This window comes from Orcinus orca, chromosome 12 (assembly GCF_937001465.1).
Source record: "Orcinus orca chromosome 12, mOrcOrc1.1, whole genome shotgun sequence".
Classification (NCBI taxonomy): domain Eukaryota; kingdom Metazoa; phylum Chordata; class Mammalia; order Artiodactyla; family Delphinidae; genus Orcinus; species Orcinus orca.
This window is the reverse complement of record NC_064570.1, coordinates 28,263,423-28,284,867: the sequence shown is the minus strand read 5'-3', so window position 1 is coordinate 28,284,867 and position 21,445 is coordinate 28,263,423. Positions and strand designations below refer to the sequence as shown.

At 40.7% G+C, this 21,445-nt stretch overlaps 1 long non-coding RNA gene across 1 annotated transcript; it reads right to left on the bottom strand.

The window, feature by feature from the left end:
• Nucleotides 1-8,672: 8,672 nt before the first annotated feature.
• Nucleotides 8,673-19,734, bottom strand: LOC117196810 (uncharacterized). The gene is made up of 2 exons (XR_004477197.2): nucleotides 15,888-19,734; nucleotides 8,673-14,803 (listed from the first exon to the last, which is right to left on the bottom strand). It is a non-coding gene; the product is annotated as an uncharacterized LOC117196810 (long non-coding RNA).
• Between the last annotated feature and the right edge of the window lie 1,711 nt (nucleotides 19,735-21,445).

Below are 21,445 nucleotides of genomic sequence, written 5' to 3'. Positions count from 1 at the left end.
TTTTTCCGTGTTTCTATAGTATTCATGATAATCTTTTAAACTGACTACATGATTTTTCTCCCCATGCTGATGTACTCTAATGTAAACCAGTCTGTAGAATATTAAACGTTTATTTCTAAAAGAAAAAACAGCCCTGGGGGGCTGGGGGTCAATAGAGATGCATCATTTAGGAAACTTCATCAATATATTTTTCAATCTCATCTACAAAGCACCCACAGGGACTCATTCTTTTATTATCACTCCTTTGAAGAAGGCACAATATAATAAGATATAAGATTTATATCCAGGTTTCTGGAGTTCAGCATTTAATCTATCTGCCTCCAACTTGTCAATTACTGGTCTGATTAGCTCCTTCCAAAACGGTTATAGGAGATAGAAGGAACTATGACACATGAGACGACATGGATGAAGCTCACAGATGCATTATAGTAAGTAAAAGAAGCCAGGTTTCAGAAGGTAGATACTCTATGATTCCAGTTATATGACATTCGGGAAAAGGCAAAATTATAGAGGCAAAATCAGTGGTCGCCAGAGGCTAGGAGTGTGAGGAGAGGTTGACTACAAAGGGGCATGAGAGAACTTTCTGGGGTGAGTGAAATATTCTACATTTTGATTGTGGTGGTAGTTATCCTACTGCATGTATTAGTCCAAATTCACAGAACTTGGCACTAAAAGTGATGAATTATTCTGCATGTAAATTACTCTTTAATAGAAAAAAATTTTTTTTTTACAGTCCAGGCTTTGGAATCAGACTGCACCTAAACTTGGTTCCTCAACATTTCAGCCATGTGAGCAGAGTTTGCGTAACCTTTCTGTGTCTAATTTTCTTACCTTGTAAAACAGAGCTAATAACTGCAGAGGGTTGTTGGGAAAATTAAATAAAATGATGTATGTAACTGTTTATCACAATGCCAGGCCACACAAGTGCTAAATAAATGGTAGCTTTATTTTATCCCCCCCAGTAAAGAGCTAAGATGTTTCTAAATAGAGTTGTGTGGCTTTCTCTTTTAAATAGGAAATCAAAGTTTTATTAGAGGGACTTCCCTGGTGGTGCAGTGGTTAAGTATCTGCCTGCCAATGCAGGGGACATGGGTTCGAGCCCTGGTCTGGGAAGATCCCACATGCCACAGAGCCACTAAGCCCGTGCGCCACAACTACTGAGCCTCTGCTCCAGAGCCCATGAGCCACAACTACTGAGCCCACGAGCCACAACTATTGAGCCCATGTGCCACAACTACTGAAGCCCATGTGCCTAGAGCCCATGCTCCACAACAAGAGAAGCCACTGCAACGAGAAGCCCATGTGCTGCAACGAAGAGTAACCCCCACTCACTGCAACTAGAGAAAGCCCATGCACAGCAATGAAGACCCAATGCAGCCATAAATTAAAAACATAAATAATTTTTTTAAAAAAAGTTTTATTAGAGAGCTTTTTAGGAACACTAGAGCCCCATTAAAAACAGGACATCTCTTTTACTTCCTAAGCAAACTCTTATCCCCCACAAAAATTATTTTCTATTCTTTCTCTAAAACATTGAAGATGGTCTCCAGAAGTCATTTATTCATCTTTCTTTAGAGAATAATGGTCATATTGGGTAAGTTTGAGTTCCTGAAAAATAAACTGAGGAATAAATAGATAAATAACCCTTTAGAACCTATCCACGGTATTAGTCCCTGAGATATCATTCATTCATTTATTCAACCAAAGAGAACCTATATGCACCAAATATTGACTGTCCTAAATGCTGAAGATTCAGCAGTCACTCAAGCAGGCAAAAAGTTGCTGTACACAAGGAGCTTTGGTTCTACATTTAATGAGCTTCACAGAGTAAGCTTCCTATGCATTACATCCACAGAGATCTGAAGGACAGCCCTCAAGACCCCAGTCACTTGGAAATAGTCATGGACCATCTCCCTGAACCACACACACCCTCCCATTACGTCTCACAATGTGCATTACTCTTCATTTTCTCCCTCTTGGGACTTAGATCCCTTCAGATTATGCCTTATATCCTTCCTTTTTGTTTAATTTTTATTTTGAAATCATTATCAACTCCCAGAAAATTACAAAAATAATACAGTGAGTCCTGTGTCCCCTTCACTCAGCTTCCTTCAATGGTAAAATCTTATGTAATATAGTACAATACCAAAGCCAGGAAGTTAAAATTGTACAATATCATTAACTAGACCACAGACCAGATTCAAATTTAAACCCACATTTAAAAAGTTCAAAAAAAATTTTTTTTAAGTATAGTTGATTTACAATATTGTGTTAGTTTCAGGTCTACAGCAAAGTGATTTGATTATACATATACATATATATGTAGATATCGATATATTTTGTTCTATTCTTTTCCATTATACTTTATTATAAGATATTGAAGGGACTTCCCTGGCAGTCCAGTGGTTAAGACTTTGCCTTCCAGTGCAGGGTGTGCAGGTTCAATCCCTGGTCAGGGAGCTAAGATCCCACATGTGTCAGGGCCAAAAAACCAAAACATAAAGCAGAAGCAATATTATAACAAATTCAATAAAGATTTTAAAAATAGTCCACATCAAAAAAAAAAGATATTGAATATAGTTCCCTGTGCTATACAGTAAATCCTTGTTGTTTATCTATTTTATATGTAAACCCACACTTTTTGCCCATTGATTGAAATTGTCCTTAGCTCCCTAAACTTCCAGGCCCTTTCTAGGTAGAAAAGAGTTTTCCTTCTTTGGAAACGTAAAGCTAAAGGCCCTAAGACTCACCTGGAACATTTCAGAGACCCCTGATCAAGGAGATTCTACTCAAATGTTGCTGTCACAAACTCACCATCTCAAAGCCAGTTCTGCTGGGTCTCTGCCAAAACTTCCTGCCAGATTTCATTTGAAACCACAAGGACACTTATTTCCACCTTGCCACATGTTACCGTCTGAAACACACACTTTTTCTCATCTGTTTTTCCATACTCTCATCCTCAGATACCTCCGTGTGGTGTCATTTTCACCTGCCCACATTTCCACTTCTTCCTTTCTCCAAATTTTTCAAGTATACTCTCTGAAATTCCTGTTTCATGGTAATTAAAATCCCTTACACACACACACATACACATCCTAAACATGTCTTCACAGAATGATAACTTCACCTTCTTATCTTAAATAAGAGTAGACTTCTTGGGACTTCCCTGGTGGTCCAGTGGTAAAGAATCCACCTTCCAATGCAGGGGACTTGGTTTCGATCCCTGGTCAGAGAACTAAGATCCCACATGCTGTGGGGCAACTAATCCCAACTGCCACAACTGCTGAGCCCGAGGGCCTCAACTAGAGAGGCTGTGTGCCACAAAGTACAGAGCACACACGTTCTGGAGCCTGCATGCCACAACTACAGCAGAGAAAAACCCGCACGCCCCAACTAGAGAGAAGCTGGCGCACCACAACGTAGAGCCTATGTGCCACAACAAAAGATCCCACATGCTCAATGAAGATCCCATGCACCACAACTAAGACCAAACACAGCCATAAAAATTAAATAAATAAATGAATAAATAAATAAATTTTAAAAAGACGACTTCTTTACAAAGTCACCATCTCCCTAGAAAACCTTTAGTGGAAGATGTTAATTCTTCCCTGTTGCCCATCAGCAGAACCCAGACAAATAACAGTACCATCCACCAAGTGTGAGGCCAGAAGGCAGTATCAGTATTCTCACAGCTCCTCAATGCCTCCTCCAAACTCTTGTTCCTTCATCTTTGCATAAAGACCCCCATGGCATCTGTCTATTCTGCCTTCTCCCCTCCAGATTGCTGTCCCCTACCAGCCACTTGACATTTATCCTAGACCTTGGTACCTCACTCATAGCTCACTTTTCTATCCCACATCCTTCTATTATGTTGAATAACACTGACACCTTTCAACGTCCAAGTGACTGACTTTTCCAAAACTCTAGCTTTCCAGTGTCTTGAACTTCTGAACTCCAGCTTCCTACACCCATGGCCACATCATAGACATGCTATAAGCCAGAATACTCCCTCCTGTGACACCCTGAACTCCAATACCCACTCTGATCTTTCTCCTGAATTTTGAAGTTTTTCACATCCATTGATGCCTTTAAATCTACCCGTACTCTTCTATGTCTCTTTCACGTCCCCCATTACTCCATTTTCTCCTGATAACCCCATTTTCTCTCAACTTATCAGCTTCTTCCCAAACCCATTTACTTTCCTACTCAATGTGGGTGTCATGGTTAATGACTAGAATTCTTCACCAGCAACACAATTCCCAGGCACTCCCCTTCCTGCACTCCATGTTCCTGTTAAAGTCCCAACACTGCATCACAGCCAAAATCTGTGCTCTATTTTTCTATGGTTAGAATATTTAGCACTGCAAAGAAAATGTTCTGAACAATCTGGTTGGTGCCATTACAGATTCATGATCTTCAATGCCATTCAACACATCTCTTTTCTTGTCCACTGTAATCTACGGCTTCCTCTCCCATTCTCTCCAACTGGGCGAAAATTTTATCATTCTGTGCAGTCTCCCTACCCACACTGTACACACTGTACATTCACCACTTGCACTTCAAATTGGTACGTACAAGTTTAAAAGAGTACTCTGATAGCAGTGAAGAGAATGTCTAGGTAGCCAGCCTCCGAGATGATCTGGGTGATCCTGCCTTCCATTATAACTTTGTTAAATAAACATCTGTTAAGTGGAGCACAGAATGCTGGATGGTAAGCTGAAGTTCAACCACAGATGACAGAAGAAATTGAAATAGAAAAGTTTATTACTCACAGGTCCTAGAAGAAGTACAGGGCACACCTCAAGGGATCACATGGGAAGGTCAAGGCAGAGTGCAGACAGAAAGAGAGGGGCAGGACCTGCAGCACAGGTAAGCCCCACGGGAGTCTTATTAAGGGGTGCATAAAGTATACAGGTGCTGGAAGGCAAGGGAGACTTTGATCATGAGGGCTGTTAGGCAAGTCATGTCAGGAACTTACGTTTGCTTGTGACTCTGCAGGCTGCTATCTGGGATATGTGCTTGCATGAGGGGGCTAGTGTCAGTTTAAGGTCCCTGCAGGCCACTTGGCTAAACAAAATGGATGCTAAGGCAGCAACACCATGGAGTAGCTTGGCTCAACTCTTGACACCTTCTGCTATTCATGCACTTATGTGGTCTCCTCTCTCCAACAGACTTTGCATAATCAACAGGGTATGGTGCAGATGAGTCCTGGGGCTAAGTCATAAAAGGAATTGCAGCCTCTGTCTTGGCATCTTGGATCATTTGCTGTGGTGGAAGCTAGGTTACCAGGCCATGAGGTGATTCAAGCCACTCTGTGAGGAGGGCTACCAAGCAGGACCCCCAAGGAGGAACTGAGGTCTTCCACCAACAACTACAGCAATTTACAAACCATGCATGGGAGCCATCTCGGAAGTGGATTCTCCAGCCCTGGTCAAGGGTTCAGTCAACTGCAGCTCCAGCCAACGTCTTGACGACAACTTCACAACAGAACCACACAGCTGAGCTTTCCTTGAATTCCTGGCCCACAGGAACAGTGAGAGATAATATGTTTTTACTGTTGTTTTAAGTTACAAGTATAAGATAATTTGTTATGCAGACATAGATAACTAGTACAGATTTACAGAAACAAGACCAGAGGCAAGGAGACTGGTCAGGAGGTCATAAAACACTCAAGGCAAATGTTAACAAGGGCCCAAATTACAGCTTTGGGGTACAGATGGATAGGAGAGGAGGATCTGAGAAATATTCCGGAATAGAAATCTGCATGAAATTGAGTGGATGTGGGTGTTCTAGGAGCATATAATTATTCTCAGCTTTCTAGCTTTGGTGGCTAGATGCCAAAAATTAAAATAGAAAATGCAGGAGGAAGAGTGTGATTGGAGAGAAGGATGACGAACTCGGAATTGTGACTTTGAATTTGAGGTGCACTGGGGTTCTATGTGGATATGCCACTAACATCTCCACACTGCCCACTTCCGTGATCTCTTTTCAGTTTGTTACTGGAGGGCTTTGCTGCACTTGACACGGTTAACTACTTATCTCCTCAAATTTTCTACTTTCTTGGCTTAAGACTCTTCTGGTTCTTCTCAAGCACTTACATTTTCTCCTCAGTCTCTCTCATCACCTTCTTTGCTCATCCAAACATCAGTGTTCCACAGGATTCCACCTCCACCTACTACTCAACTTCTTCCAAATGCTCTGCTGTGGGTCCCCTGGAATCTAAGACTTACCTCTACAAATTCAGCAGAATGAAGCTTTAAAAACAAATAACCTGATTTATGGCTCTTTTTATGGCTACATATTCAAATTTCTAATTGACATAGTTGTATTCTGTACGTCGGTTCTAACTTTCTGTTACTGTTTGTGACGTTATGATTTATGATAAGAAATATATATTTGGTTTTTGTCTGTGTTCCTGGCTCAGAGCTCCCCAAACCCTTGTGATTTCCTAAGTAATTAGAGCAACAGGGGCACATTTTGTTATAATATTTGGTTTTGTCCTCAATTCCTGAAATAGCTCCAGAGTGATAAAGGTGAAACAGGTGTTTTTGTTGTTGTTGTTATTCATAAGAAGTCCTTTTCAATCACATCTGAGTTTATGTTAATGAGGAGACTTTTGAAAAGCCCCTAAGGATGGGGGCTGGTTGTCAGGGGAACACCAACCAACGGTCTGATTAGAGGGTTGGAACTGTCAGCCCCACCTCCCCACCTCCAGGGAAAAGAAAGGGGTTAGAGTTTGAATCAGTCACCAATGGCCAATGATTGAATCAGTTATGCTTACATAATGAATCCTCCATAAAAATCCCTGAACTGCAGGTTCAAAGAGCTTCCAGGTTGGTGAATATGTGGAGATGCTGGAACAATAGTGTGCCCAGAGAGGGCATGGAAGCTCTGCACTCCATCCCACATACCTTGCCCTATGTATTTTTTCCATCTGGCCATTCCTGAGTATTATCCTTTTATAATAAATAATCTAGTGAGTAAAGTGTTTTCCTGAGTTCTGTGAGCCTCTCTAGCAAATTAATCAAACCCCAGGAGAGGGTCATGGGAACCTCCAATTGAGAGCTGATTAGTCAGAAACACAGGTAACAACCTGGACTTGCAATTGGTCAGAAACACAGGTAACAACCTGGACTTGCAATTGGTGGGAGTGGAGGGGGGTCTTCCAGTCTTATGGGACTGAGTCCTTAACCTGTAGGGTCTGTGAGATCTGACACTATCTCTAGGTATATAGCGTCAGAATTGAGTTAAATTATAGAATACCCAGCTGGTGTCTGTAAAACCTGAGAATTGCTTGGTGTGGGGAACACTCCCACACATTTGCAGTACATAGTGCTGTGAGCATAATGAAGGAAAACAGGAGAGTTTTTCTTAAACACTGTTGTAATTCTATATGTGAACTTTTGCAAATATATGTCATGCCCTTCTGGACACATTGTAGAATTGAACTTCCATGTCTCTTTATCCTTTAAACTAAAGTAAAGTATGGTCATTTTTCTACCTTTGGCCAATGAAATGTGAAGAGAAGTGACATGTGTAGCTTCTTCAGGAAAGTATTAAGAATAATCATTTACCAAGTTCCCTTTCTTTTACTTTGGTTCTAGTCCCTGGATTACCATAGGGAGCAGAACTCTCTGCTGATGTGCATTAGACATGAATATGGGGGAGAAATAAATGTTCACTATGTAGAGTCGTTGAATTTTTTTTCTTGTTATCATATTACTAAGCCCATCCTGATGCAACTGCAACAAAATTCCAGAGAGTGTAAGAGTATGTCTCCTCTAGTTCTGAGGCCCCTTGTGTCTAATAAGTAATATCTGAAAGTTGATGATCTCAAATACTTAAGTTGACTAAACACTGCTGATGTATATACTTCCCAGTGTCTTACATATCAGTCTCAGAAGTGGAAGCTGAAGACTTCATCTTCCTGTTGTCACATTCAGTGAAGGCAAGATCATTCATCAGTTTAAAATTATTTCAATTTCAATTATAATACTTAAGCCAAATATACAGGATACTTGAAACCTCTTTTGAATATCCTTTGGGCTATCAATAAGACATAAAGTCTTCAAGACACCACCTAAATGTACAAGATTGCTTGAAAGATAAAGGAAACATTTGGTTCCTTGGTGGTGGTAGGAGTAGGTATAAGAAAAGTTATAAGAAAATAATTTTAATATATTTATTCATTATCTCTCTATATTTATTAAATATCATCCTTTTATGACAAGTTGCTGTTGTCAATTTTTTATTATTCAAGGCAACTTTGGGCAATACTAGTCCTGAAAAGCTTGTAGAATGCTAGTAATTCATGTTAAAATGGGTTTTTCTAAGAGTTTCCATCCAATATTACATGTATATTATGTTAAATAAAAGCCCTATAAGATCAGTCTCAATCTGTATCACTACAACACTTCACCTTTTGACCTATTGCCATATAAGGAAATTATGTTTGTGGCCAAAATGGGAAGTACTGGAACACTCAAGTGAATAAAACCTTCTTCAGTTACTGATGAGAGCTTCAGTATGTCCATATAATTTCTCAAATAGCTACATTAGGTACATTTTTCTAGCAATATTAAGGGGCACATTACATAGAATTTTTAAGCATTTTGAAGAATATATGTGTCTTAGTCATCTCAGGCTACTATAACAAAATAGTACAGACTGGGTGGCTTAAAAACAATAGATTTTATTTCTCACAGTTCTAGAGGCTGGGAAGGCCAAGATCAAGGTACTGGCATGGTCGGGTTCTATGAAGAGCTCTCTTCCTGGCTTGTAGACATCCACCTTCTAGCTGTGCTCATATAGCCTTTCTTCTGTACTTGTGAGTGGAGAGAGAGAGAGAGAGAGAGAGCTCTGTATTCCTCTTCTTATAAGGGCACTAATCCCATCATGAAGGTCCCACCCTCGACCTCATCTAAACCTAATTTCCTCCTAAAAACCCCAACTCCAAATACTATCACATTTGGGGGTTTAGGTCTTCAACATATGAACTTCAGGGGAGGGCAAACATTCAGCTCATAACAATATTATATAACATCCTTTTGAACAATCATAACATAAGCATTGTTAAGTAAAGAATTTAATATGTAGATACTGAGGTAAAAAAATACTTGGTCTTAAGGAAAAAGACCTTTTTGTCCGAATTATTAGATTGTTTAAGACAGAACATATTGGACAGGTAATTGGCCAGCTCTACACCACACTCTTAAATGTGTAAGATAATTTAAAAAAAGGGCCTGGACAAGAAAGTTTCCAGATACCAAGAGACTAGATCCGATAAGCTAAGTATGAGGGTACAGGATCAGGACAATTTGATCATGTATACGTATTCATCCCTTGTGTCTTTTTTCATTACACAATTAGAGAAATGCTGCCTTAAAAAGTAATGCATAATATAAAAGATTCCATTAGGCAGCATGGTGGGACAATTGGTTTTAATCCAAATAATGCATGTGGTTACTTATTATTATAAATGGATCTTTGGGGTCCTGGCAATTTAGTATAATACACTTGATATTTGGCACATATACAAACTCCTTGATAGTAAGCAAATCACCTGTTCTATAGAGTTAAACAGTGAACAAGATTCTAATCTAGTTGTGATCCTAGGCAAGTGAATAGACTGTTACGGTGCAGCTGCTAAGTGTTTGAGTAGACAAATGTGGGGATCTACGGACACGTTCAGGGGATGCCTGACCCTGTCTAGGAGTTTTAGGGAAGTCTTCTTGGAGGGAGTGCCGTTCATCTGAGTAGGTACTAGTCATGTAAAGGTTGGTTAATTTTATGCATCAGCTTGTCTGGGCTAAGGGATACCCAGATAGCTGTCAACACATTATTTCTGGGTGTGTCTGTGAAGATGTTTCCAGAAGAGATTAAAGTTTGAATTAGTAAATTGAGTAAAGCTTGCTGTCATCAGTGTGGGTTGGCATCATCCAATCTGTTGAGGGTCTGAATAGAACAAAAAGGCAGAGGAGGGGCAAATGTGCTCTCTTTGCTTGAGCTGGGACATCCATCTCCTCCTGCCCTCAGACATTGGAGCTCCTGGCTCTTGGGCCTTTAGACTGGGACTGGGACTTACACCATTGATTCCCCTAGTTCTCAGGCCTTCAGGCTTGGACTGGACCTACACCACCATCTTTCTTGGGCTTCCAGCTTGCAGATGGCAGATCGCAGGCTTTTTCAGTCTTCATAATAGCATGAGCCAATCTCTCATAATAAGTCACTTTCTATATATCTCTACATATCTTTTTGGTTCTGTTTCTCTGGGGAACACTGACTAATACAGAGAGAGAGAAAAAGGAGAGAATGTTAGATTTGCTAATAAATAAAGGAATAAATAAGGGAAATAAGGGAAAGGGGATTATGAAGTGGAGGGAAGGGGGAGGAGTTTGTGGAACAGTGAGAAAGGAAGTGAGATTGGAGCACAGTAATGAAAGAAGAAAGAAACAGCAGGAGAATCAAAGAGGTAATGGACGAAGGAAACAGGCCAGGTGAGATCTTGTGGGTCACATCTTAAGTAAGGTGGGAATGCTGGGAGACTTTGAACAGAGGAGTGGTAAGATCTATCAAAATTTATTCTGGCTGATATTTAGAGAATGGAATAGGGGAAAGAACGGAAGCAGAGTTGGTCCTAGATAGTGGGGGTGATGAAAACAATTAAATTCTAACTACATCACAAATGTAGAACCGACAGGGTTGTTGACAGACAAAATATGGGAAAGAGGCAAGGATGATGCCAAGGGTTTGGCCTGAGCAATGGAAGGATGGAGCTGTTATTAATGAGGAGAGGGAAGGGCACTGGAGAAGCAGGTTGAGTGGGGACATCAGGAGCTCAGTTTTGGATGGTTAAGTTGGGAATGACTATAAAACATCCACGTAGGAAAGCTGCTAGTGGTTGGATGAATGAGTTTATATTTCACTGGAGATTCTTGGCTAGAAATATAAATTTGGTAGTCGACTCAGCAAATAGGTAGCCTTAAAGCCCTGGAATTAGATAGGATCACTTATGGTGATCATAAATATTAATGGGCAAATGGATTACTAGGGATTTTGCTAACATACAGATTCTGATTCAGCAAGTCTGGGGGTGTGGGTGTGGGGCATTTCTAACACTCTACCAAGTCAAGTTGCTGGTTCCCAACACTGAGTAGGAAGGATATAAGGGATGAAGAAAAGAGATATGTGCTCTGAATCCTGGGTCTCTCCAATATTTAGAGGTTGGGGCAAAGGAGACTGAGGAGAAACAGCCAGAAGGTAAGTTAAAAACTAGGTATGAAAGAAAAAATTAAGCATATTTAAAAATAAAGAAAAAATAAAGAAAATTAATACAAACTAGGTATTTGTGTGGTCCTGGAAGAAAGAGGAAGTGATCAACTCCTCCAATGCTTCTGACAGGTCACATAAGACGAGGACTGAGAGCTGACCATTGGAATTAGCAGTGCCTGAGTCACTGCTGACTTGGCAAGAGCAGCTGCAGTGGAGTGACAGGGGCCACACTTGATTAGAATGGACTCAAGGGAGAACGGGAGAAGAGATATTGGAGATGGATGATATGATGGTCAACTCTTTCAAAGAACTTAATGCTAAAGGGAAGGAGAGAAATGGGGGTATCACTGAAGGAGGAAAAAGGTGAAAATCAGATTTTTAAAGGTGGGAGAGAAAGTTCAATGTTTGCCTGCTAATGGGGATGATCCGTAGAAAGAGAAAAATCAAGGATGCCGAGAGGGGAGAATGCTACAGCAATGACCTTGAGTAGGCAAGAGGGGATGGATTGTAGTGCTTGGGAGGAGGGCGTGGTTTAGCCAAGGGCACAGCAGTCCACCCGTGGTTACAGGAAGAATATAGAATGTTACACAGACTTCTAGACGGGGTGGTGAGAAGATGTGGAGGTGATGGGAGCTACCTCCTCTGATTGCATCTTTTTCCTTTTGTCATTGAAATAGAAGCATGATCGTTAGCTAAGAGTAAGAATGGGAGGTTTGAGACTGAAGAGAGTATGAACTCCTCACCTTAGAGAGTGAAAAGATGATTAAATCAGAGAAATACTGTGTGATTACTGGGCAGTGTTAAGTGCTCACTTGAGATCAACAGTCAGGAATTTAACGTGAAGCCAGTCAACGCTGTTGCCATTCCTCTCCAACCACATCCACCCCTGTAGGTCAAAGCCCAAAGCTAGATGAGCAGGACTATGGTTTAGCTACAATAAATCAATTTTTTAAAACTCTTCTAGTCTCATGTGAGTGAGTGCTGGAAGTGGCATCACAATAGTAACAATAATAATAACAATTATAGAACTCTTAATATGTGTCAAGCACTGAGTTAAGGTCTCTGCTCTCATTTAATCTTCACCAGAGAAAAACAAACAAACAAACAAAAAAGACCACAGACTATCAATACTATTATTACTACCATTTCAGAGATGAATAAATAACGCCCAAGCTCAGACATCTAGTAATAGAAATAACTAAGAGTTGAACGCAGGGCTCTTGATCAGCTCAGAGTCTAGCACAGAAACACATTAGAAACAAGGTGAGAGTCCTGGGTGAGTCATGCTACTTCGAGGGCATGCTCAGGTAGCCCAGGGAACACAGATGTGAGTTGCTTTTATTTTATTTTATTAATTAATTTATTGAAGTGTAGTTAATTTACAATACATATATTCTTTTTTAGATTATTTTCTATTATAGGTTATTATAAGATACTGAGTATAGTACCCTGTGCTATAGAGTAGGTCCTTGTTGTTTACCTATTTTATATATAGTAGTGGGTATACATTAAGCCCAAACTCCTAATTTATCTCACCTCCCCCCCACCATACACACTATCCCCTTTGGTAACCATAAGTGTGTTTTCTATGTCTGTGAGTCTATTTCTGTTTTGCATCTGCTTCATATGTATGAGAGCTGCTTTTATTTAAAAAATATATTTTTTTAAACAAAAATAGGTGGGCCCAAACATTTTATAATAATAGAAGTACACATTTCCATCTGTGTGAATATATTAATCATTTGTGCCCTAGTTAAGTGGCTGTTACCAGAAATATGACAGGAGGGATGCTTCCCCCTAACTTGAGCATGGCTCAGAATGACAATGATTCTCGTTCAGTGACATCATGAGTCCGTGACCATGGCCATCCATGCAGGCTTCCCACAATTTCCCTCCTCAAAGACGTTTTAGGGGAGCAACAAATTCCAGGACTTTGAGTATGTGTCTTTATCCTGATATAGCCCCCAAAGCTTTGGATATTAGAGCCCATAATGGGCAAAGTAAGTGACAAGAGGTTTTAGTATGCTGGCTTTTTTTAAGTATCCCTAATGTAAAGGGTTGGAAGGCCTTCTCTTGACTCTCTCTTATTCTCTTATGGTTTGAAGTGGCTCTTATGGAAAAGCAATCCACACTCTGATTCTGTGATGCCTCTTTTGGAAGAAAGGCTAATGACTTCTAACACAAAAGCCTGGACAGGAATCCGTATGCTCTACATAGGCCTCCTATGTGCCAGACTGGACTGGCCAGTGTACAGATGTGTCTCATTTAGTCTGCACCCAATCCTGTGAAGAAGCTTTTTTGAGCCTGAGTAAATTACCCAAGGTCTCTCAGCTAGAAAGAGATGGAGTTCGGATTCTAACCCACCTCTCAAGGAATAAATCCTTTAGCTAGTTTACAAAAAGAACTCTGCTTCTTTTAGCTTATTTTATTTTATTTTATTCTATTTTATTTTTTGGTCTAGCAGAATCTCTTTTCAAAGGTTTAGAAATGACCTTGTCAACACCATTCAAAAATGTGCTTCAAAGCTTCTTGATTCGTTTTGTTTTCCTAAATCAGAAAATGAAACTTTATTAACAGGCGAGTTGTCTCCTAGGTACTTTGTGGATTAAAAATGAAGCCAAGAATAATAATAATAATAATGGATTCTTCCTGTACTTGGTAGAACACCTCTACAAAGAGGTAATGGCAAATCCCCAGGTTTTCCAGGCAATGTGGAGTTGCCAGATGAGGCCCACCACTCTTTAAAGATACAGATGACCCAACCAGGCAGCAGGAAAATTAATAAACGCCTTTTGGGATAACTGGGGGCTGCTCCATCCACATGATTGAGGGGTGACCTAAATCTAGCTCTCCAGCCCTCTCCCATAACGCACTGCTGAGACTAGGAGTTCCCTAAGTGTTTTACGAAGCAAGTTCCTGTCACAGAGCAAGCTTCTTCAGACACACAGGAACGTAATGATGTTTCAGCTAGGATGCCACATGCAGGGCACCTCACAAATGTGAAAGTGCACGCTTCCCCTGGGAAAGGAAAAGAGGCCACAATGCCATAAAGAATGTGAAGTATGTTCTGAGGACCAAAGGATTCCAAGTCCTTTCCTTTTGTCCAAGGCTGCTTTCCTGGAACAAGTCTTTCACAATATACTAGTGTGCACATTCCTGTGAGTCTAGGACCACTTGCTGGTCAGGCAGCACCTGCAGCCTCTGCTGGCAGCAACTGAGTCCTCGACAAGTTCTTGTCCATCTCTGAGTCAAGCCTTGGGCGCTGTCCAGGTGCCAAGAGCATCAAGTCTCCACAGCGGGGAAATCATCCCCATTAGGATAACAAGATTAACTAGGAAGACAGGTGAGGTCACCTGTGACTTTGTGCCAACCTGGCAACCCAGGCTGGTGCTCGTGAGATTAAAATGCGCTGCCTAGCAACAGCGCTGCCTAGCAACAGCTCTGATGTTGTGTCAAACTGGCTGGAGCTGCTTGCTCAACTATTTTTCAGCCGCAAACAGGAAGTCCTCAGTGGCTCAGTTCAGAAAGAACGCTAAGGTAAGATTAGAGAGAAAGGTCATCAGTTCCCCAACTTCTCTTCAGGGGGTCAAAGAGCTGAAGTCATCCAGTATTAAGAAAACCCTTTGGGAAGTCACAGGAGAGCAGAATAAACAAACAGGTGAGCCAGAGGAGATCTTTCCGTTGCTGGTGTGTTTCAGTGTAATTGGAAAAAATGGAGCCATCTCTCCAGATGCTGAAAACTAAAGACTGGTCCCCATGAGTCCACAGCTCTGAAATTTGCACAGTGGCCAGTTTGTCATTTAGTTTGAGCATCCTCTCTTCCTGGGAGTTTCGTTGTCTGCCCTCCTGACCTCCATCAGAGCCTTTTGAGAGAAAAACTCTCCTAGCACACCTGCTCCTGGGCTCCTAGACGATCCCTCAGTCTGATCCTCCCTGGTAAACCCAAGGGACTGAGGGAGTTATCAGCTCATTTTGTTTCCACAATAGGACAACTTCCTCATGAAAAAATACTGAGGACCCCAGCCCATTGTTTAGGATGCCAACTCGTTATTCTTCAGGATTGTGGGCGTCCTTATAAATGATGCCTTTCATCAGAGAAGGGTGACAAGTGGGGTGAGGAACCAAGTGGTGGGTAAAACCTTTAAAAAATGGACAAGTAATTCCATTAAAGAAATCAGGGTAAAGGTCCTAAAACAGAACACCTTCCACCAAGCACAGCAAGATCATGTGCAGACTGGAGCTGGGACCACAGAAGCCCTCAGGAATGGGGCCGCTGCTTTGCCCTTTCCACCTGCACATCCCCTCCATTTTCCTCACTGCAGCTGCCTCCTGGGCTTCCTAAGAGGCAGACCCATGCTTACAGAGATTGTGTAAACTCGCTTAAGAATGGCCTTACTGGGCTTCCCTGGTGGCGCAGTGGTTGGGAGTCCGCCTGCCAATGCAGGGGACACGGGTTCGTGCCCCGGTCCGGGAAGATCCCACATGCCGCGGAGCAGCTGCGCCCGTGAGCCATGGCCGCTGAGCCTGCGCATCCGGAGCCTGTGCTCTGCAACGGGAGAGACCGCGACAGTGAGAGGCCCGCGTATCGCAAAAAAAAAAAAAAAGAATGGCCTTACCTGGGTTGCCTCCCAGCTCTGCCTCTTACCAGCTGTGTGACCTTAGGAAAGTCATCACATCCAAATCTTGGTTCCCTCGTTTTATAATCAAGATGGTGATGTTACCCACCTGATAGGATTCTCACATAGTGCTTGGCACACGGAAGCATTTCATAAGTGTTAGCTACTATTCTTGTTGTTGTAATTGTTGTTACTACTTGCAGTTACTGCTTCCCTCTCATGCTAGCTTGCCTGTGGCTTTGGCTTCCCATGCACAACTGCAACCCACTTCCTCAGTGACTTTTCATTCTGGTTGAGAGAGAACTATCTCGGTCTTGCTATATGCAGTATCCCCAGTCGCGGTGCCGTTGGCGCCCGCTACTGTTCCATCAGCTGTAGCCAGAGATCGTGGCTACACTGTAGATGTGTAGTCACCTAATCCTCCAGCTTCAGAAGGGTTTTGGGGAGGGATGATCCTAAGGAAGTGTACTTTGAAAGAGACACACCCCATAACCTACCTACTACATTCTTTCAGGAACTTTAAACAAAGCTATTTTCAACATTCTATTTTCCTATTAGGAGCCCAGTGTATTGTTAATGCTATCAGTAAACACGTTTAATTTTGAGGGTCTCGTGTATCTTTTTTAGTGTTACTGTGGAATCTCAGAGGTTGATGCTGGGCCCAAAATATCTGTCAGACCTGAGGATGCATTCTCTTCCTTCTTAAAATCCACATGGTCCAAATCAACGAGCCTGTTTCTGCTGGACACTTACATGCTATCATCATGTGACTGGTGTCAGACTCATCCCAAAGCACTGTTTCTTTCCTTTGTAATGCTAGGGGGAAAATAATAGCTTTTATTAATATACAGTTCTAAGTTCAACATCCTCCATCTTCACACTGGTTTCTAATATCAGTCAGTACCGGGCTGCTCCCACCTTTTTGGCTCATTGATCATGAAGGTTGCTCTGAGTATTGGACTCAAGAGCTTAGCCACACATCTTTCCTCCATTCCCCATGTGGTTTAAATGGTCTGTCCGGACACGCTGAGACTGTAGTCATCATGCTGTTCTTTGCCACCTATGCTACTCTTGACTTCATGGCCATGGCTGACCAACACCTGACCCTGGGATCATGAAAATTTAGAACGTTTGAGTTGATTCCCATCAGATTCACAAGTACAGAGATGGTTAAAAGAATAGATACCCTTCAGTAGATAGTTGGTTTGGAATGGGACCCAGACATTTTTTTTTCAATATATTAATATTCGGGAGACTTAAAACATATTTTTAAATTTTAAAATTAAGGTAATTTGCATACAGTGAAATTCATCCTTTTTACTGTACAATTCTCAGATTTTGACAAATGTATTCAGGCATGCAACTACCATTATAATCAAGATATAGAAAGATTCTCTCACCCCAAAAAGTCCCCGCATACTTTATAGCAGTCATCTCATTCTAAAACACTCTTTAGGTGACTGTGATGGACAGTCATGCTTGGGAATCACTGATGTGACCCAAAACCTTTTACAAATGGAAAACTTATATGGCTCCTGCTTGACAGCCAAGACTTGGATTTAGGTTACCTTTTCTCTTTTTATCTTATCCCAACACACAACACTTATTCTAAAGTTTTTTCTTTGTCCAAGGTGGTTCCTCTAAGTAAAAACAAGCCTATGAAATAAACAATAATATCACCATAAACTAAAGCAAATAAAGGCCCAATTAAAACAGAACAAAATTTTTATAAAACTGCAATACATAATCCAGAGAATCCTTAAATTAGTCTGAATATACTCAGAAGAAATAGCGAGGTAGGAAGGATTAATTGTACCTGATTCCCATCACAAAATGCTACTCTTTTCTTTTCTCTTTTTTCTTTTTGCAAACACTCTATGTGTCTAACCCAGGGCTAAAATACACCCTTGGTGAATCACCTCTAAGCAATACCCAGTAACTTAACCTCCTTCCTCTCTTACTTTCCCTCTGATCTGGACAATGGAAAGAGACAGACTTGGAGAAAGCACATGCCATAAATATCTCAGGGTGACTGGCAGATAGACCCAATCCAATTATGGCCTTATGATTAGCCTATAAATAAAGTAGCTTTGCCTTTAGATGCACCTCCCAAAGATAGAAGCCATTTTGCTTTGAGAAGCAAACAGCCCCACCCAGGGGATGGGCCAAGAAAGGCAAAGGAATTGTGAAGGCCTACATGTTTTTAAAAGAAAAACCTCTGGAGCTCCACGTGGATGTGCCCACAGGGGCAGCACACCGTGTGAGTTAGATCCATGCTGGGGGTAACGAGCATTTGCTGCTTTGCTCTGCATATGCCAGGACCCGAAGTCAAGAATCATTTCCAACCCTAGGCATGTGCTCCAGACCAAGCAATGAGCACCAGTCATCCCTTAGGACAGGATGACCCTTTCATGACATCTAAATAAACTTTCCACCCAGAGATGTGTTTTTCATTTTCTTCCTTGGCTCTGTGCCAGAAATGATGCCCTCCGAGGGGCACTCAATCCCCTAAGGTCTTTAGGAGTTCACAGATCCCCAGCCTTGAATCCTAAGCAGTTCCCTTACTTTTCTTTCTTTGGTTTATTATCCAACGTATTGTTCAAGGTGATCTGATAAAGCTTTGGTTAGAGCCCTTTCTCCAACCTTGAATGAACACAGAGCAGTAATCATTGAAAGATTAACTTCCCAATGACTAGCCTGGCTCTCTCTGAGCTGTAGAGCCTGGAGATGAAGTACCCGGATGCTGGCACAAAACCACCAGGGTTTGAATCCTAACTCTACTATTTGTCTACCACATTAGTGGGCAAGTTAGTTAATATCCTTTGGGTCTCAGTTTCCTCATCTGAAAACTGGGTGCAATAATGTTACCTACCTCAAGAGGGTGAAAATAGAAGTACTTAGCCCTGTGCTATCATCTTAGGGAAACTTGGAATAGTCTAGCCCATCCTGACTTCTTTAGGCAATACTGTATCTAAACTAGCTCTTGCTGGGGACAGGCAACTGAGAACCAGCAGTTACCAAAAAATTATGACTGATATTAAATATTTAACTTAAAAATAGTCTTTGCAATGCTTCACCAAACTATTTTAAAATATATAGAAATGAGCAATTCCCCTGGAATGTTAAAGAAAGTCAGTGGCTAAAAAGAATGTTCTTCTGGAGGCCCATATGTTTTTGCCATTATTCAACCTATGAGGCCACGTCACATTCCCAACATTCTGAAGAAACCACAGGTAAATTTTAGTGTCTGAATTTTTTAAAAGACCATTCTTATTTATTGTCCCTACTCCCATTAACTGTGTCACACAAAACAAATGTGTTTTCCATGTGTGCTTGTGAGGCGTGCACGTGTGAGAATTAGCGTTTGTGCTATTTTTAATTTCCCTGTAATTTCTCAGTTTTCTATATCTCAGGAATGCTGACAAAAAGGTACCTGTGTGGAATAAAAAGCAGAATTTCCCTACGTTCAGGCTCTGCTCCTTCTTCAATGTTGGTTTGAGAAGGAGAGGATCAGTTATGCTATCAGAGGCTGACATTTCTTGGCGAGCGTGTTTCCAGAAGCATGACGTGAGGTGGCTGCTACATGAACCCCAAATTCCCTTCATCCCCTGAGATTTCTTCTGTTGTGTCTCACATGCCAGTAGCACACACAGATGCATGAAAACAGTCAGAAGTGTCTGACAATGGAAAAGACACAGCTCCGGAGTAAAAAGGAGCTGAGTTTGAATATCCCAACTGCCACCTACTAGTTGTAGGACGCTAACTAAGAGACTTAGGAACTTTAAGCCTGTTTTACCATCTGTCAAATAGTTTGCAGGACTGTCATAAGAATTAAATAGCAAATGTAAAGTATTAGCTCATAATAATTGCTTGAAAAATGGAAGTGTTTATAGTTATGAAACTCCAACTCAATCTGCTAGCATCAATCATCACTGAATAGGTATCAAGGTTTTTAACTGAGTGAACAAACAAGCTCTGTTTAATTAGGTTTTGCTCTCACACAATGGCATGGCTAGAAGCAAATAGCTCCCAAGTCAGACCCTCCGTAAAGAGCAGTTGTCTGAGGCCAAGATTGCAACATATGAACAGACAGTAGCAAAACACAGCATATTAAAAGTTAATATTCAAATGTATATTTATAATTCTACTGTAAAATAAGATTCCTTTCAGGGAGAGAGGTAACAATTTATTAACTAGACTGAGGTGACTTTTTGAAAAATCATCATTGCCTCTTAAAGGATTAGTTGCTTGGCTTTTTCCATTTTCACCTGACTTGTTCTCTGTATGTGATCAGATGACAAGCTAGTCGGAGCTAGTTTTCTAAGAGCTAGTAGAACTCCACACATAAGCATGGAAAAGTTAATTAATCATAATAGTTGTTCAGAACATTGTGTATACACCAAATGAAAGGACTTATTTTCTTAGTCCAATGCCAAGACCTATGTGTTTATAGCTAACTTGGTGGCTGGCACACTTGTATATTTCCAATACAAATACTCTCTGAACTCCTTTAACTTGCCCAAGAAATACAGAAATTCCAAGACAAAGAAATGAACTAGTATTGTGTTTAAATGCACAGCTATCCCAGCTGATAAATGGATATAAGACCAAGACATTTTCAGGTGAAAAAACAAGTTTAAAACTATTACTAATGAATCTTGAACACGTATCCAAAATTATACTTCCATATGTTTTGTTTAATCAATTTTATCTGAAGAAAAGTACAACATTCATGTTATAGAAGAATGAGAAATTTCCTTGGAAGAGAAATTTTATCTGTGATCAGCCACAGAATCTTTCTGGCACATTACTGAGCTTTGCAAAGAGCTATAAATAACTAATGTGACACATGTGGGATTGTCTAACATTTTTAAAATTGAGCTATAGTTGATTTAAAATATTGTGTTAGCTTCAGGTGTACAGCAAAGTGATTCAATTATACATACATATATATATATATTTTTTTCAGATTCTTTTTCTTATGGGTTATTACAAAATATTGAGTATAGTTTGCTACACTGTAGGTCCTTGTTGGTTATCTGTTTTATATATAGTAGTGTGTATATGTTACTCCCAAACTCCTAATTTATGCCTCCCCCTCCCCACCTTTCCACTTTGGTAACCATAAGTTTGTGTTCTATGTCTGTGGGTCTATTTCTGTTTTCTATATAAGTTCATTTGTATCATTTTTTTTTAGATTCCACATATAAACAATATCATATGACGTTTGTCTTTGTCTGACTTACTTCACTTAGTATGATAATCTCTAGGTCCATCCATGTTGCTTCAAATGGCATTATTTCATTCTTTTTTATGGCTCAGTAATATTTCATTGTATATATGTACCACATCTTCTTTATCCATTCATCTGTCGATAGACATTAGGTTGCTTCCATGTCTTGGCTATTGTAAATAGTGCTGCAATGAACATTGGGGTGTTGTATCTTTTCAAATTATGGTTTTCTCTGGATATATGACCAGGAGTGGGATAAAAACTTAAAAAACTAAAAATAGAACTATCATATGTGATCCTGTAATCCCACTCTGGAGCATATATC